Consider the following 19137-nt stretch of genomic DNA (forward strand, 5'->3'; position numbering starts at 1 on the left):
ATACTGGGCCAGTTCCCTCCAAGAGGAGCACAGCTTTGTCATGGTTTGGAGGCTTGTGTGCCTCAATGACCCAGAGAGCTACGTTGGCTGGAGTCAGGGCTTGTGCTTTGGCCCTTGGTAGGGTCACCCATGCCAAACAGGTCAAAGGGTAGAGGCCAGACCAAGAGTGGTCCAGCGGTCCCCCAGGTTCAGGAGTTCAGGTCAGGGCTAACAATCCTGACTAGAAAACCAAAATTGTTACGGACGCAGCAATGCAGAATCCTTCTACATCTGATTGCGGTGGTTGGTATTCCTGAGTCTCCACCCAGGAATTGCATGGCTGACAGTAGTGAAAACCAGGCTACTGACACAATGAAGGAAGCCCTGGACACCACCAGTGATGGAGGACCTTCATTGCTGCCCGAAACGGCAGCGGTGTAACAGGCAGAAAGTAAGTAAGGGTTAAATTCAGGCAAATGGGACAAGCTCAGTAAATCACATTGGCGTGGATGAGTTAGGCCAAAGGGTCTCTCTTCACACTGCGAATCTAAGCTAAGTCAAAATCAGAATCAGGTTTACAATCACTGTCTTATATCACATGAAACCTGTTGTTCTGCAGCAGTAGTACAATGCGACATAAAATTATAAAAATAAATAGTGCAAAAAAAGGAATAACTAGGTAGAGTTCATGGATTTGTGGACTTTTCAGCAAACCAAAGGCAGGTGGAAAGAAGCTGTTACTAAATCATTGAGTGTGGATCTTCAGGCTCTTGCACCTCCTCCCAGATGATGGTAACAAGAAGCCAAGTCTGACACCTGATGACAGCACCTGAGGTATCAACGGAAATATGTTAAAGAGCCACACCTTTTAAACTCAAAAGTTGGAAAAAAAAGTGCCAGGTGAAAGGATATAAAGTATATAAAGGGTAAAAGAGTGTCGAGGTTCGATATAGGACCAATAGAAAATGACATTGGAGATATTGTGATGAGAGATGCAGAGATGGCAGAGGAACTGAATGCATATTTTGCATCAGTCTTCACAGTGGAAGATGTCTGCAGTATACCGGACATTCAAGAATGTCAGAGAAGTGAAGTAGTGCACTGAAAATTACGACTGAGAAGGTACTCAGGAAGCTTCACTCACAACACACTGGAGGAACTCAGCAGGTCGGGCAGCATCCGTGGAAACGATCAGTCAACGTTTTGGCCGGATCCAGCCCGAAACATTGACTAATCGTTTCCACGGATGCTGCCCGACCCGCTGAGTTCCTCCTGCATGTTGTGAGTGTTGTTTTGACCCCAGCATCTGCAGAGTATTTTGTGTTTACTCAGGAAGCTTAATGGTCTGAGGGTGGATAAATCTTCTGGACCTGATGGAATGCACCCTTGGGTTCTGAAGGAAGTAGCTGGAGAGATTGCGGAGGCATTAACAATGATCTTTCAAGAATTGATAGATTCTGACATTGTACCAAATGACTGGAAAATTGCAAATATTACTCTGCTACTTAAGAAGGGTGGTTGACAGCAGAAAGGAAACTATAGACCTATAAGCCTGACATGAGTGGCTGGAAAGTTGTTGGAATCAATTGTTAGGGATGAGATTACGGAGTAAATGGTGGCACATGACAAGATAGGCCAAAGCCAGCATGGTTTCTTGAAAGGAAAATCCTGCCTGATAAACCTTCTGCAATTCTTTGAGGAAATTACAAGCAGAGTAGACAAAGGAGATGTAGTAGACGTGGTGTACCTGGATTTTCAGAAGGCCTTTGACAAGGTGCCGCACATGAGGCTGCTTAGCAAGAGAAGAGCCCATGGAATTACAGAGAAGATATTAGCATGAGTGGAGCATTGGCTGGTCGGCAGAAAACAGGGAACGGGAACAAAGGGATCCTATTCTGGCTGGCTGCCAGTTACCAGTGGAGTTCCACAGGGATCGGTGTTGGAACTGCTGCTTTTTACGATGTATGTCAATGATTTGGACTACAGTATTAATGGATTTGTGGCTAAATTTGCTGATGATACAAAGATAGGTGGAGGAGCAGGTAATGTTGAGCAAACAGAGAGCCTGCAGAGAGACCTAGATAGTTTAGGGGAATGGGCAACCAAGTGCAAATGAAATACAATGTTGGAAAGTGTATGGTCATGCACTTCAGTGGAAGAAATAAATGGGCAGACTATTATTTAGATGGGGAGAGAATTCAAAATACAGAGGTGCAAGGGACTTGGGAGTCCTTGTACAGGATACCCTAAAGGTTAACCGCCAGGTTGAGTCGGATGTGAAGAAGGCAAATGCAATGTTGGCATTCATTTCTAGAGGTATAGGATATAAGAGCAGGGATGTGATGTTGAGGCTCTATAAGGCACTTGTGAGACCACACTTGGAGTATTGTGTGCAGTTTTGGGCTCCTTATTTTAGAAAGGATATACTGACATTTGAGAGGGTTTCAGAGAAGATTCACAAGAATGATTCCAGGAATGAAAGGGTTATCTTATGAGGAACGTCTGGCAGCTCTTGGGCTGTATTCCCAGGCGTTCAAGAGAATGAGGGGGGATCTCATAGAAACATTCCAAATGTTAAAAGGCCAGAACAGATTAGATAAGGCAAAGTTAATTCCCATGGCAGGGGATTCTAGGACAAGAGGGCACGACTTTGGGATTGAAGGACGTCCATATAGAACTGAGATGCGGAGAAACTACTTTAGTCAGAGGGTGGTAAATCTGTGGAGTTTGTTGCCACGAGCGGCTGTGGAGGCCAAGTCATTGGGTGTATTTAAGGCAGAGATAGATAGGTTCTTGATTAGCCAGGGCATCAAAGGGTACAGGGAGAAGGCAGTGGAGTGGGGATGACTGGAAGAATTGGATCAGCCCATGGCTGAATGGTGGAGCAGAATTGATGGGCCGAATGGCCTACTTCTGCTCCTATAGCTTATGGTCTTCATATTCTTCTGTCACTTTCAGCCGTCATTATTCATTGCTTGTATCCCAATACCTTTTGCTTTGCTGTGATTATTGCTTCCCATTTCCCTTCCATTAGTACAGGAAAGATGTTAAAACACCTTGGCACCTCATTGGCAGAAGACTGCTTCTATATTGAACTGATTCTGTATAATTGTCGTTTATACCAAGCAGCTTTCACCTTTATGGGCTATAGATAAGGTCTTAGTTCTGGGAATTTTGCATCCTCTCCTAACTTCACAGGTGGGAATGAGATAATACATAAAACCATAAGACAGGAGCAGAACTACGCCATTCAGCCCATCAAGTCTGCTCAGTCATTTCATCATGATCCTGGATGCCATTCAACCCCATACACCTGGCCTCTCACCATATCCCTTGATACCCCGACCTAACAGGAACCTATCAACTTCCACCTTAAATATACTCATGGACTTGGCCACCAATGCAGACTGTGGCACCACTCCCTTATCAGCCACAATTGCCTAGCCCTCCTATTTGAAAACTACTTCTTCTGTGGGATATATCTATTCTGCACCTTGTGAACTATTCCCAGAAACTTCAACCACCTCTGTTCTGCTGCCATCCCCTCCAGTATTCTCCTCCAATCCACCTGAGCAAGCTCCTCTCTCATGCCTCTGTAATTCCCTTTATTCCATTCCCATACATGTGACTTATGCTTCTCCCTCTCAAATTGCAGTGTGGATTCAATCATATTATGATCACTGTCTAAGAGTTCCTTTATGTCAAGTTTACTAATAAAATCTGGGTTATTACACAACACCCAATCAAAGCTTTTCCTGTAACAGACATTCAACAAATTCCCTCTCCTGAGATCCGACACCAACCTGATTTTCCCAATCCCCTTGCCTATTGAAGTCCCCGTTACAATTGTGACATTACTCTTATTAAATACCCATTCCAGCTCCCTTTGCAATCTCAACCTCATGTCTTGGGTACTATTTGGAGGCCTATATATGATTCTCATTATGTTTTTTTTTAACTATTGCACTTTCTTAACTCCACCCACAAAGATTCTACATTCTCTGGCCTCATGTCACCTCTTTCTGAAGATGTCATTCCATCATTTACCAATAGAGGCACGCCCCTGCCTATCCTTTCGATACAAAGTATATCCTTTGATATTATACTCCCAACTATGGCTTCTTTCAGCCATGACTCAGTGATGCCCACAAAGTCATACCAACCATTCTCTAAGTGCGCCACATGTTCGTCCACCTTATTCTGAATGCTACATGCGTTTAATTACAGCACCTTCAGTCCTGCATTCTTCTTCTGTATAAATTTTGCCTCTGTGGTACAATTTAACTGTTTGCTCTGTCTGCGGTTGTACCCAATCATTGGCTTGTCTTTCCTCGCATTCATATTACATATGACATCATCTGGCTCATCCTCAGCTCTATCATACTGGTTCCCATTCCCCTGCCATATTAGAGATGGAGAAATGTAAACTGTAGCTTTTGTACTGGTTTCCAAGTTACTACATAAGGAAGTGCAAACTGTTGGTTGACTTGCTTCAAGATGAAAAATTGCTGGACAGGATATAAAAGGCGACAGGTCATTGAGAACAAGCCAGGTTTACTTGGCCTCTCAAACCTGGTCTATTTCACATTAAGATCATAACTAATCTGACTGTAACTTCAATTCTATTTCTCATCTATGCCTAGTAACCTTTCACTTTGTTATTAAGAAACCTTCTCTGAACTGTTTTTACTGTATTAGCTTCCTTCCTTAACTATGGAGACCAATTCTTTACACAGAAGATGTGGTCTCACCAATGACCCATAAAACTGAAATATAATTTCCTTACATTTGTGTTCATGTCCCCTCAGGACAAACAATAATATTCAGTTGTATTTTATTATTATGTTGTTTCTGCATATGAGTAGATTGTGCATTAGGACACCCACTTCCTTCTACCACAGAACTCTGTAAAGTCTCAGCATTAAGATTAGTCTGTTCCTTGCTATTTTTCCTGTCAAAATGGACAATTTTTAATTTTCTCATATTATATTCCATTGCTTAATGGCAAAAAGATTTAAAGTTAACAGAACCACATTGAAAATCAAATTAACTTTACTACACCATAGAATAATTGCTAAATTGGAACTTACTATCTCTATAATGATATAAAAATATTTAATTTTTTTAATGTGACAATTCCTCATGTGAATAAATGTCTAGAAGGTCTGGTGGCCAAAGGGAAATTCCTGCTGGAGAAAGGGACTGACTTCTGGAGAAGATGGTGACAGTGAACAATGTGACCAAAGGCAATATCATTCAAAGCGTTCACAAAATTACTTCTTTTACTTCTACTTTTAAATATGATTCAGCTACTATTGGAGCCTGCGATCTACATTTTGATGGAGTGTTTTCAGTGCGATTGAGTGATCTGGTCCTTTGCTGTCTTTCGGGGAGTTTGGTGAAGTTTCGAGAGAAATGTGTAGACAAGAGGCCAAGAAGTCTGGAGACTGGTTGCAAGCCCATGATTCATTCCTCGCTGAATAAAGTGAGGAGGAAGATTGACGAAAGGCGAGTGAGTGTTTGGTGCCATCTGCCTGCGAGTGGCTGGTGTCTCTCTCGCTCCTGCTGGGAGAAGGTGCCTACGTATGACCGGTATGTCTCTCACTCTCACTTGCTGCTTCCAGAGGAAGGTGCCTGCATTTAATTAGTCTCTCTCCCTCTCCTTCTCACTCATTGCTGCCAGAGTCTTGAGTTTTGGGTAAGGTTTAATTGACATGGTTTGTGGACTCAACTCCCTAGTTCATGTCATGATGTGTTTCCCGTTCTGGTTGCTCCTTTTTTAGTCGCTATTTTGACTGGGTTGGCTTGGCTTTGCAGACTGCAGTTGATGAATAACACAGTGCTAGAATGAGCTGAAACTGAACACTGCTGGACTGTTTCATTGACGTTGCGGTTTCATGTTTGAGTGTGACATTATGTGTTTTTCGCTCATTTTTTGCTGCTTGCGTGATTTGTTCTTTTTTTTGCGCTTTGGGGGTTTGATGTTTTTCTTTGAACGGGTTCCACAGTTTCCTTTGTTTCATGGCTATCTGTGGGAAGACAAATCTCAGGGTAGTATACTGCAAACATACTTTGATAATAACTGTGCTTAGAATCTTTGATTCTTTGAATCATGAATACTGATAAAATATATAGAGGAACAATCAACATTCACATTGAGAATTCTCTGAAAACAAGGGGAAGAACCTCAGTATTAAGTACCTAAAAGTTAAGGTGATATCCAGCCACTGTTATAGCTACCATTCAGTGTCATAAATAAAGTGTGGAAAGGCACAATGGAATTTTAAAGGGAGAATCTAAAAGTGATTGTGAACTCACTGATAAATGTTATTATGAGATCACAAAATTTGACTTTACATAAGAAATAATTTTGAATAATGAATATCATTGTCTACCAAACCTGAAATGGGATTGCTTTTTCATCTGCCAGTAAATTAAAATACACTTTTAGCTAAAGGTGAGATGTCCATAAACGAGCCAATTTCTTTGTGATAAGTATGTTCTGAAAATTATATTTGAGGGGAATTTCACAGTGACACTGCAGTCATGAATTTGCTGTTCATATACGTGTTCATGCATGTTGTTGTTTTATTCAAAATGTTGTTCTGTGTCTTCTGAATAATTTACCAAAAACTGATAGACTACACTGTATAATTTAGCTTGAACTACAAGTTGAAAGAAGTCAACCAGAAAGATTAATTTATTAATGCAATTGAAGTGTAGAAAGGATTATTGGTAAAAAGTATCACATGAAGAATTTGTATGCTAGTATTACCAGATCCTCTCTAGGCATTGATCTGGAAGTACAAGCTTTGCTCCAGTGATTTCTGCAACATATTTGTGTACTCTCCCCAGGTGCTGGCATATTCCAGTAATCACGGTGGACAAGAAACTTGGTGGACAGAGATTAAATTTATAGAAATTACCATGGAAGAAGATTGCATTGAGTGCAAACCTCCAGCTCCTCTTCAAACATGCAATGAAGACAAATATTTGGAAATCTCTTCTGATCAAAAAACAATACTAGGTATGCTTGGCAGGGATTTCTTTTTCCTAAAATCTTGGAGATAGTTGTCCTTCGCATTTCTATGCCCCATGAGATAATATTGTTTTCGGCTACCTTGAATCCATTCAATTGTCACTATTAATACAAGCATCTTGAACTGCAAATATTTATTCTAATAATAATGGTTTATCTAGCATAGAACAACTATAGCTTGCAATTCCACTGTTCACCTATTTTACTTTTTTAAATACAAGTACGACTGAGGCTATTATGAATAACTTACTAAGGGTGGAGGATGGTAGTGGGTGATGGGTAATAGGTGCTTTCATTTTCTTTGGGGTCCCATTATGTGACATATAGCTTCCACTAACCAATGGCAGGTGAAAATTTCACATTCCTTTCCACAAACTAATTACAATACTCAATGACGAAATATACTGTGATATGTGGCATACCAAATAAATGCCAATGAGTAATTTATGAATCACCCTTCTGCATTATATGTTACAATAAATTGAAGAAAGATGTGCTATAAGATTAAAGATTAGCTTTATTTGCCACACATATATCAAAACACCAAAACATACAGTGAAATACATTAACAAGAGAAAAACTGCAGACGCTGGAAATCTGAACAACACACACAAAATGATGGAGGAACTCAGCAAGCTGACAGCATCTATGAAAATAAAGCACAGTTGACATTTCTGGCATCTTTTTTCCATAGATGCTGCCTGGTCTGCTGAGTTTGTCCAGCATTTTGTGTGTGTTACAGTGAAATGCATTCTTTGTGTCAAATCAAATCAAGGATTGTACTGGGGGCAGTCCTGCAAGTATTGCCACACTTCCAGTGCCAACATAGCATGCCCAAAACTTACTAACCCCAATTTTACATCTTTTTGGAACGTGGAAGGTAACTGGAACACCTGGAGGAAACCCATGCGGTCACGGGGAGAACACAGAAACTCCTTCCAGACAGCGCGGAGATTGAAACTTGATAGGTAGTCGCAGGTGCACTTTGTACTGCACATCTACAGCTCCTTTTGTCTAGCAACCTGAATATCAATGACATTCCAAGTAAATTCAGGGAGCAGAAATGGACCAAGAATCAGGGAAAATTTTATTTTTAGTTTGAGTGTATTCAAGTTTCTTTTGTTACAGGCAATGCATTGTTAATTTCCACTTCTGTTCTTTACTTAGAGCTAGTTTATTTAAAATAAATAAATGACATTTTTTTGAAAAGTCTGAACTACATTTGTCCAATAGGAAACTAATATTATCACTTTTGATTACAGATTTGGATGCTATTTTCAGCTTGGAACAATCAAAGCTTCAGTCAAACCAAGGTTTTGAAAAGCCTAGATGCCCAAATAAAAGGCTGCCCTCAAAACATCCAATACATCTGCATGAAATGGAAGTAGGTTTCCTATTCACCGAATGGAACAAGCCAATGTTTAAGTTGAACAAGAAGTCAAGAGAACTTGCCAATATTAGCAGGAATGATAAGTGATGTAAAGTCATACAACTGCATAAATCTTCTGTCTGCTTTACATCATTGATCTGAAAGTCAAATTAACATTAACAATTAGCCATTGGCATATGCAAATATTTGGAAGCGACAGGTTATTTATTAAACCCAGTTTGTTATTAACTTCAGCAGAGGAGTACCAGAGTAACTCCTGCTGTTAGCAGCAGCAAAGTTGTTGATCTCACTATTGGTATAGATGTTAATTTCAGCACCAAGAAACATGTTAACCTCAATAGCAATTTAGTTCCAAGCTTCCAGACTTATGGAGAGACCTTAATACCAGCATCCCTCCTAATGTTAGCACAGGCACATACATTACTTTTGTGACTGGTTCAGCTCCTGATATTAAACCAAGTTGACTCCTTACCCTGAGTATTATTATTGCTCCTGATCTTAGCATTAACAGATAGCAACTCTAGCTGCACTGAAACAAAAAATGTTGATCCAATAATTTAAATAGATGAAAATGCATAACGTTTTAATGCACGCTGATACATAATCCCAACAATTGAAAGCTATTTTCTGTTAATAGCCATGGTAACGTAGTGGCTTGCACAATGCTGTTACAGCTTGGGATTTGGATTTTGGAGGTCAATTCCGACTTCTTCTGTAAGGATGTCCTCCCCATGATATGCGTGGGTTTCCTCCGGGTACTCTGGCTTTCTGCCAGTCAGTAGGTTAGCTGGTCATTGTAAATTATCCTGTGATTAAGCTGGGGTTGAACAGGTGTTTTGCTGGTTGGTGCTGCTCATCTTGCGTTGTATCCCTAAACAAACAAAGTAAATTATCCAAAAAATTTGTTATTTGCAGGAAATTCATAATCCACAGGAAATTTTGACAGGAGAATCTGTAGATGACAAGATAGAAAACATCAAGCCAGGCTGCAGTGAAGTAGGAGAGCTCAAATCTGGTGAACCTGGATACCGATATCTGAAGATTGGTGGGATGAGGGTTCTGCCTGTTCCTGTCTCTGGACCGATGTGCTGGGCCGGAAAAAATAAATAAACTGAGGGTGATAACTGGACAAATTCTGATCTACTTTCAGTGAATGTCAGGGTATGAAACTGTTGACTTAAGTAGCATAGTTTCCTTAAGGTTGTTATATCTGGGGTGGGTAATGGGGACAAGCTCCCACTACTTATTAAATGCTCCCAATTGCGTTCATCTCAAATAGCCTGTGGCAACCAAGTCCAGCTCCTGGCTTTCACCTGTGGCTTAGCTACTAAGCTTGGTAGAACAGTTTCTTCTGAGAGGAGCAGTGGCAAAGATGGGTTCCTGGCATCTTAAAACCAGTCATTCTGAGCAGATGGGCTCATCAGCCATGGCTGGCAGCTCATTGAGGAAGAAAACTCTGCTATCTTGTAGCTATACCAACTTAAGGCTTTAGGAGCAAATCCCAAGGAAACATCCAGAGCTGGAGTCCCTAATGCAGTCCTATATTGAGTTCAATGCTGACGAACAACTCCTGCAATGCTGCTGGTGCCAAACTGTACTGTTCCTTTGGATTCATCAGAGGGAGAGCCTGCTACAACAGTTTGCTCTCCCGGGCCTGCATATCACACAGAGAGGTGGGACATCAGATCTATGGTTGAGCCTAACCAACAGTGTCTCACAAGTAGCATATCCTATTCTTCTGATGCACAATTTCCTCACAAAACAGGAGACTGGGACCATAATCATGGATTCAGCACTTGTTGGTACCCGTTTCTTGACACCATCGTCTTGGAAGTTTTGGCTGGTAAGTTGCAGGAAGTGCAAGAATAACAGGGGAGCATCTGGCACTAACCAGGAGAATGAAAACTTTAAACTAAGTAAATAGAGATGAGGGATTTAAAAATTCAAAGAGAAATGACAAAGCAACATTGCACTGTGCCAATATGGATGATGACAAGCCTTCTGTGGTCAAAAGGAAATGAGGGTGTAGTGCAGCACCAAAAAGTAGATAAAAACTGTAAAAGTCAAAACTAAAGGCCCTTTGGTCTGAATACACAAAGATTCTATAAAAAGTTAGATGCATCTATGCAACAAATAAAGATAAACATCCACAAATGAAACAAAGTTGCAAGCTAATCATGAGCATAAGGAGTGAGCTGCATTACAACAAGTGGTAGGGTCAGTTCAAAGGTAATTGGGAATAACAAGCAAGAAGCATAGGTAGAGGTTGTCATTAAGCTCCTTCATAGTAGCTCAACTATTGAACAGACTCTCATAGTCATACAGCACAAAAATAAGCTCTTTGGCCAAAATGGCCCATGCCAAACAAGCTGCCCATGCAAGCTAGCCCAAGTGCCAGCATTTGGCCAATATCCTTCTAAACCTTTCCTATCTATGTTTATGTCCAACTGTTTTTTAAAAAGTGGTTACTGTACCTGTTTCAACTATTTCCTCTGGCAGTTCATCACACAGACAAAACACCCTTTGTATAAATAAATGTTGATGGCCCTTACTTCCTGAATTCCTTCTTAATTTTACACACCTCTATAAAATCACCTCTCAGTCGCCTACACTCACTAATAGAGGATAGGGACAAATGGAATGCAATAATCTTCAAACAGACAGGACAATTCAAATTGGCAAAAGAATGTGAGATCAAGTAGATCAAATAAATTCAAGGCAATTCAATGAATACTGCAAAGGAAAAGGCTACTTCAGATCTAATTTTGTGCAGTGAGTCAGGATTAGTGATCCCACAGGAAAGGTTCCTCTGGTGAAGACCAGTGATGTGTGATAAAATTTCACACTGAGCGCAGTAAACAAATCTGTACTAGACATGTGGCTAAATAAACATAAAATGAATAATAAACTCCTCTTGGGCTTCCATCCGGGTACAGGCATTGATTTTAACCAATGTTTCAACGATGAACTCTGCCATCTTCATCAGGGATGATGCCTGGGCATGTCTAGTCCGGTGGCATTTATAAATACCACTGGATTAGAAGTGCCCAGGCATCATCCCTGATGAAGATGACGGACTTCCTCATTGAAACATTGGTTAAAATTGATATCTGGATCTGGCTGGAAGCCTGAGAAGAGTTTATTCATTATACACACCGGGAAAACGCTAGATCCTTTTTAAAATATAAAATGCATGGAATTGAAAGAATTTACTACAGGAAATTGATAATATAGATTAAAGAGCGCGACAGAAGATGAACAGTGGAAGACACTAAAAAAAATATTGTGGTGAGCATTCAGTTCATGATGGAAGATGAGAAAAGCGTATTTATCTCAAATGCTGTTTTTATTACAACAAGCACGATAACAGACAGAATGCAACAGCTCGGTGAGAACCAACTCAGCCACATACAGATGGGGGTTGGGGGGTGATTATTACACACCTCGGTTACATTCAGGGTGACACACACTGTGCAACCCAAGCTAAAATGTAGCAATAACTGAACTTGAACATCCCACCATAATTCTACTGAACCTGCACATACCACGAATGTATTTTAAAAACAAGAACGTTAAGTAGAGTTGGCTGCTAGCAACTCTGGGGCAAGCTGTCGACCATGCTCCTGGAGTGCCTCACTGCCCCCAGCTGAGGGGTCAGCCATCTCCGGCAACCTCAGAATCCACAACAAAGTCCAGAAGTCCCAGTGGTGGTCGACATTGCTGTCTGGGATGCATCTGTAGCACTCCGCCCTCCCCCCGCCCCCCCCAAATGACCCTAGGGGAAGTACTGTTTGGTGAGACGGTGGTAGGGCACCCGGAGTGTCACCTCCTTCCCTCAGCCTCGCTGTGTTGGTGTGGCCAAGGGCCGATACAATGCCAGCTAGTCCTGGTGCAGCACGACTGCCTTCTGCTGCTCAGGCAGCTGCACCCGGTATACTGTATTTTACTGGAGATGTGGTCGAGCACCTCTCCTGGCCATTTCCAGTGGTTCCAAGCTTGGAGGATAGTCCTTTCTTCTGGGTGGGGGCAGTAGGCCCATATTTGGTACCCCCCCCCCCCAGTAAAGCTCTGTCGCCAGCTGCAGGCAGGCATCATAAGCCCGAGTTTGGTGGCCGCTAGCTGTGTTGTGATTCTGCTGGGTCATATTGTGAACAGCCCCCAGGTGCCCCATGAGGTGCTGCAGGTACTCCAATGCAGCCTCCCCAGGAATCTCTGGCTCGGGAGGAGGGACCAACATCAGATCCACCAGCGTGCACAGCTCCCACCTGAACATGAGCACAGCCGGTGTACACCTGGTGCTTTCTTGAACTGTTGTCTGGTACACCCTCAATACTAGGGGAAGATGGCTGTCCCAATCGCACTGGTGCTGGCTGACCAGGTTGGGGAGCTGTGTAGGCAGGGTGTGGTTAAAATATTCACCAGCCCATCACTTTGCGGGTGAAGGGTGGTGGTCTGCGTTTTGGTGATTCCCAGCTACCTACAAACCTCCCCAAACACCTGCACCTCAAAGCTGCATCCCCAGTCACTGCAGAGTACCCCAGCGGTGCCAAAATGGCAGAACTACCCAATGGCGGTGGTGGTAGCTCTCTGGTCTGGGACTGCCTATGCCTCTGGTCACTTCGTGAAGTAATCAATGGCCACCAGAATGTAATAGTTCCTGGCGTTGGTCCAGGGGAAGGGGCTCTGGATGTCCATCCCTACGTGCTCCATTGGGGCCCCCACCAGGAAATACTGCATTGGTGCTCTCCACTGGTGGCTCAACCCCTTCTGGGAAGTTCAAGTGTCACGGCAGCTCCAAGTTCTGCCTGCACCCAGGCCAGTTGAAGGGTCTGCACAGCTTGCTCAAAGTCTTTGCAACCCCAAAATGGCTGGCTGCCACCAGCCTGTGCACCGACCACAGCACTGTGGCACAGAGTCCCCAGGGTACCACCAGTTGCAGGAGATGTCTGCCACTGTTTAAAAACTGCCACTGCTGGAACAGCAACCCATCACGCATGTCCCCCATGTGCCCCAATGGAAGTATAGGGATTCGGTCTCTGGATCCAGAGCACAAACCTCTGCCCACTCCAGCTACCATCCCATCACCTGGGCAGCCCTTGAAGCGACAACAGTAGTGACACTTGGTGGCCTCACAGGGATGGCAAGAGAGGGTCTCCACATTGTCATAATACCATAAGACATAAGAGCAGAACTAGGCCATTCAGCCCATTGAGTCTGCTCTGCCATTCCATCTTGGCTGATCTCCAATCCAACTCAACCCAAACATCTGCCTTCTCGCATATCCTTTGATGCCCTGACTGATCAGGAATATACGCACAGACTTGACCTCCACTGCAGTCTGTGGCAGAGCATTTCACAGATTTACTACTCTCTGGCTAAAAAAATTGCTTCTTACCTCTGTTCTAAGGGTTGCCCCTCAATTTTGAGGCTGTGCCCTCTAGTTCTGGATTCTCCCACCATAGGAAACTTCCTCTCCACATCCACCCTATCTAATTCTTTCAACATTCAGTACGTTTCAATGAGATCCCCTCACATTCTTTTAAATTTCAGTGAGTACAGGCCCAAAACTGCCAAACGCTTTTTATATGTTAACCCCTTCATTTCTGGAATCATCCTCCTGAACCTCCTCTGGACTCTCTCCAATGGCAACATACACTTTCTGAGCTATGGGGCCCAAAACTATTGACAATACTCCAAGTGCAGCCTGACTATGTCTTATAAAGTCTCAGCATTATTTCCTTGCTTTTAGATTCTATTTCTCTTGAAATAAATGCCAACATTGTTCTTGCCTTCTTTACCACAGACTCAACCTGTAAATTACTTCCTATATCCACCCCTCCACCTATCTTCGTATCATTCGTAAACTTTGCCATAATGTCATCAATTCCATTAGCTAAGTTAGTCAATACAAACAATGTGAAATGTAACGGTCCCAATACTGACTCTTGAGGAACAACACTAGTCATTGGCAGCCAACCAAAAAAGGCCCCTTTTATTCCCACTCACTGTCCTCTGCCTGTCAGCCATTCTGCTATCCATGCAGTATCTTTCCTGTAATGCCATAGGATATTATCTTGTTAAGCAGCCTCATGTGTGGCACTTTATCAAACGCCTTCTGAAAATCCAAGTAAATGACATCCATTGCCTCTCCTTTGTTCACCCTTTGTGTTACTTCCTTGAAGGACTCTAACAAACTTGTCAGGCAAGATTTCCCTTTTGACTTATTTTAGTGACTTTGACTTACTTTATCATTAGTCTCCACATACCCTGAAACCTCATCCTTAATAACGCACTCCAACACTTTCCCAACCATTAACTGGCCTATAATTTCCTTTCTTTTGCCTTCCTCCCTTCTTAAAGAGTGGAGAGTGACATTTTCAATCTTCCAGTCCTCCAGGACCATTCCAGAATCAAGTAATTCTTGCAAGGTCATGACCAATGCATTTGTTATCTCTTCAGCAACCTCTCTCAGGACTCTGGGATCCAGTCCATCTGGGCCAGGTGGCTTATCCACCATAAGACCTTTGAGTTTGCCTAGCATTTTTTCCTTTGTATAGCAGTGGCACAAACTCTTGCTCCCTGACACTCACAGACCTCTGGCACACTGATAGCCTCTTCCACAGTGAAGACTGATGCAAAGTACCCATTAAGTTCATCTGCCGTTTCTTTGTCCCCCATTACTACCTCACCAGCATCATTTTTCTGTGGTCCAATATCAACTCTTAGCTCCCTTTTACTCTTTATATAACTGAAAAAACTATTATCCTGCTTTATATCATTGGCTAGTTTGCCCACATATTTCATCATTTCCCTTCTTACAGCTTCTTTAGTTGCCTTTTGTTGCATTTTAAAAGCTTCCCACTATTTCTACATTATATGCCCTTTATGCACAGTGGACTGTGTCCATAGCCAGATGGACTGCTGTCATTGTCCACCAAGGCAGGGGTGGCTGGTCTGAGTGGGGAGGACACCCAGACGGATGATGGTGCTGGTTGACGAGTGTCCACTAATGCAGGCATCTGATGCCTTCCACCACGCAGTCCACATACATATAAGCCTCATTTTTCACCCTAACAGCCCACCTGGAGAGGTGACAATGGAGGGTTCTGCTGAGGTCTCGGGTGGTGTTTCCCTAATGGTGTTGCCCACTGGGCATATCGCAATGGCTGTGCTAGGTTGAGGCATGAGCTGGTCCAGGACAATTCTGGGTCACATGGCCTGTGTCGCCACACTGGTAGCAGAGATCGCTCTGTGGCACGCAGCAGGGCAGCACAGCTCTGGTTGGACCTGTCTCATGGGCTCCTCCTCATGTTTCCTCTCCCACCTTGATGACACAAGCCCAGGCTCGTGGCATGCAAGGCAATGCTGGAACACCTTAGGGGGCTAAAATTGCTTCTGCCCGCCCACCTCTGTCAGTGATGATGGTGATTGTCAGGCAATCGTGCTACCAGCATTAGCACCTTCACAAAGGTGTGGGAGCAATTTCTTCCTGGGCCATGGGAGGGAACTGGGAGAAGCTATGCTGAGCACATTGGAGATCTGCCGCAGACACCCCAGGCTTTCCTCCACACGGCACATACCTGCTGCCCAGTTCTTCCATCATTACTTCCTCCAATGACCTCTGCTCAAAACGCCACTATCAGAGCCCTGTAGTCATGCTACTCAGCTAGCATTATATCAAAGAAGGCCCACATGGCATCCCCCTCCAGCGCCAGGGCAAAGTTCACCGCTGTCTTGGTGGGGCTCTACCCATTGCGCCAAATGGCAAGTTTGACTTGCACCAGGTAAGGCTCCAGTACCAATGTATCTGGGGAGCTTCAAGGTGGAACTTGTGACATTAATTGTTGGGGCCCGCTGGTTCTCCTCTTTCTCTGGTGGCATTGGTGGTGCCTCCTGTACTGCCCTTCCTCTCATGGCTGTTGTGTCTTGGAGTGGCCAGGGCTGCAAGGGAGGTGGATGATTCACTCTGCCTTGTACCCCGGGTTGGGGAGCTTGGGTACAATCGCCCCATCTGGGTTCACTGGGAAGCCACAATGCTCAGTTCCCAGGTTCTCCCTCCAGGTCAGCATCCTGTCTTCAGGAGCCCAGCCTGGGGATGGGGGGCATGGCATACCACTCGATTCACGACTTATTCCCTAGGACTTAAGGTGCTCCATCCGACGTCATAGCTCTTCTATTTTGTTGTCAATTTCTGATTCCACTCGACACCAATGTGGCGAGCAGCCAGTCCATGATGACAGATGAGGAAAGCTCATTTATCTCAACTGCTCTTTTTAATGGAACAAGCACGATAACTGAGTGCAATAGCTCGGTGAGACCTAACTCAGTCACATACAGACAGGGGAGGTGATTATTACACACTTCTGTAATATTCAGGATGGCACACAAACACAAAAGCAAAGAAATGTATAACCAGAGCTAAAATGTAACAATAACTGATTTTGAACATTTCACCATAATTCTTCTGAACACACACACACCACAAATGTATTTCAAAAACGAGAATGATATGCAGTGCTGGCAACTAGGAATGCCGTGGCGAGCTGCCGACCACATCCCTGGAGAGCCACAATATAAAGAATATACATGCTGTTGACAAAGAATACAGAAAAAAATTATCCATCTTCCAGTAACTATAAGCATGGTATATGATTCAATGACCAAATGGTATCATCAGATACCAGAGCAATCACATTGTCAAGTTTGCCAATGACACAACAGTGGCGGATCTCATCACCAACAATGATAAGACTGCCTACAGAGAGGAGGAAGAGTTTGAGGCCTGGTGCCACAAAAATAACCTCTTCCTCAATGTCAACAAGACAAAAGAAATGGTTATTGACTTCAGAAGAACTCACACCACTCATACCCCTCTTTACATTGGCAGCACAGCTTTGGAAACTAAAGTTTCAAACTCCTGGGAATGAACATCACACACCACTTCTCATGAGTCCAGAGTCAAGAAAGCTCACCAATACCCCTACTTTCTGAGGAGGCTGAAGAGAGCTGGTTTATGGACACCAATACCCACAACATTCTATAAATACATGGTTGAGAGCATCTTAACATCACTGTGTCGTACAGAAACTGCACTGTGGTAGCGGTGTGGGAGGGTCTGCAACAGGTAGTTAAAACTGCTCAGTGCATCACCAGCACCAGTCTACCCACCATCAAGAACACATATACAGAAGGTGCCAGGAAAAGGCCAACAATACCATGAAGCATCCTACACACTCTGCTCAAGAACTGTTTTCCCCACTCCCATCAGGGAAGTAGCTAAGTAGCATCCACACCAGGACCAACAGACTCAAAATCAGGCTGATGAACACCTCCACCCAACCATTCTCCACCACCACTACTTTATCATTTTTTATCTGAGTCACCTTGCGTCACTTTACAGTACGTACATACAATCAGTCTGTGAATATGGACTAATCTTATGTTTTTATATGTACTGTGTCCTTTATGCATATTGTTTTTTTTATATGCTTGAACAGATCCACAGTAACAATCAATTTGTTTTCCTTTACACTTGTGTACTGACAAATGACAATAAACAATCTTGAATATAGAATGATGAAGGCTTATGCAGTTGCATAGAATGGGTAGAGACTGTGAGAAATTCAGAAGTCAGGAAATGATAGCAAAACAAAAAATAAGAAAAGTGATTTAAAATATATAGTAGTGTAGCAAAGAAAATATTGGCTCCTCAAAGGTTGGGTCAATAAATAGGGAATACCAAAAACAAAGAGACCAAAAAAAAAGTTTCTTTCTTCACTGCAGAATACATTAAAATGTATCAAAATTAGTAGTAACCATGAGGAACTTGAAACAAAATCTCCACAGGAAAATGTACTCAGTAAATCAACCAGAGTAAGGGCTAATAAATCCTCCAGAAATGTTTGCTTGTAACCTAGGGTTCTAAAATACTGGCTGCCAAAATCATTATCCTCAAATTCTGAAAAGGTAGTCATTTGTTAAATTTGCTGTTGTTCATTCATTCAATAAACGATGGAGACAGAAAAGAGGGTAGTAACTAAAGGGCAGATAGTCTTGCTTCAGTTGTTGAGGAAGTGCTGTGATTCATTATTAAGGGAACAAAGTACAAGATTAGGCAGAGTTAACAAAAAAAGGATCTAATGTAATCATATTTATTAGAGCTCTTTGACAAGTGAGCAGCAAGGGATAAAAGAATGTAAATTTATGTTGGGTAATTAGATTCTCAAAGGTATTTAATGAGTTTGAGTAGAATAGGTTACAGACGGAATTAGAGAAGAATGAATTTGTTGTGTGAGACAGCATAGGTCCTATGGGCTAGAATAGCCCCTCTCTCTCTCCCATTGTAGAGAAATATGAAAAGTTGATTATATGAATGTGAAAATTTGAAAAAGTGTAGAAAAAAAGCACCAATCAACAGGTCATTTTAAGGTTGCTGTAACTGATGGGGTACCTTACAGATCAGAACTGAAATTAACAGTCTACATTAATCAGTTAGGTAATAGAACTATTACTGCATCCACATTTGCAGATGATACAAAAATAGATGGGAAGAGTAATTGTGAGGAAGGCACAAAGTCTGGAAAAGGAATAATAGGAATTAAAGACTAATAGGCAAAAAATGAATAATCTGAGCAAAAATGTGAGATCAACATCTTGGCTGGAAGAATAGAAAGTGGTAAAATGGATCCAACAAATTAATGTCAATTTTCAGAATTGTTTTTGTACAATT

Source organism: Mobula birostris, chromosome 10 (genome assembly GCF_030028105.1).
Source record: "Mobula birostris isolate sMobBir1 chromosome 10, sMobBir1.hap1, whole genome shotgun sequence".
Classification (NCBI taxonomy): domain Eukaryota; kingdom Metazoa; phylum Chordata; class Chondrichthyes; order Myliobatiformes; family Myliobatidae; genus Mobula; species Mobula birostris.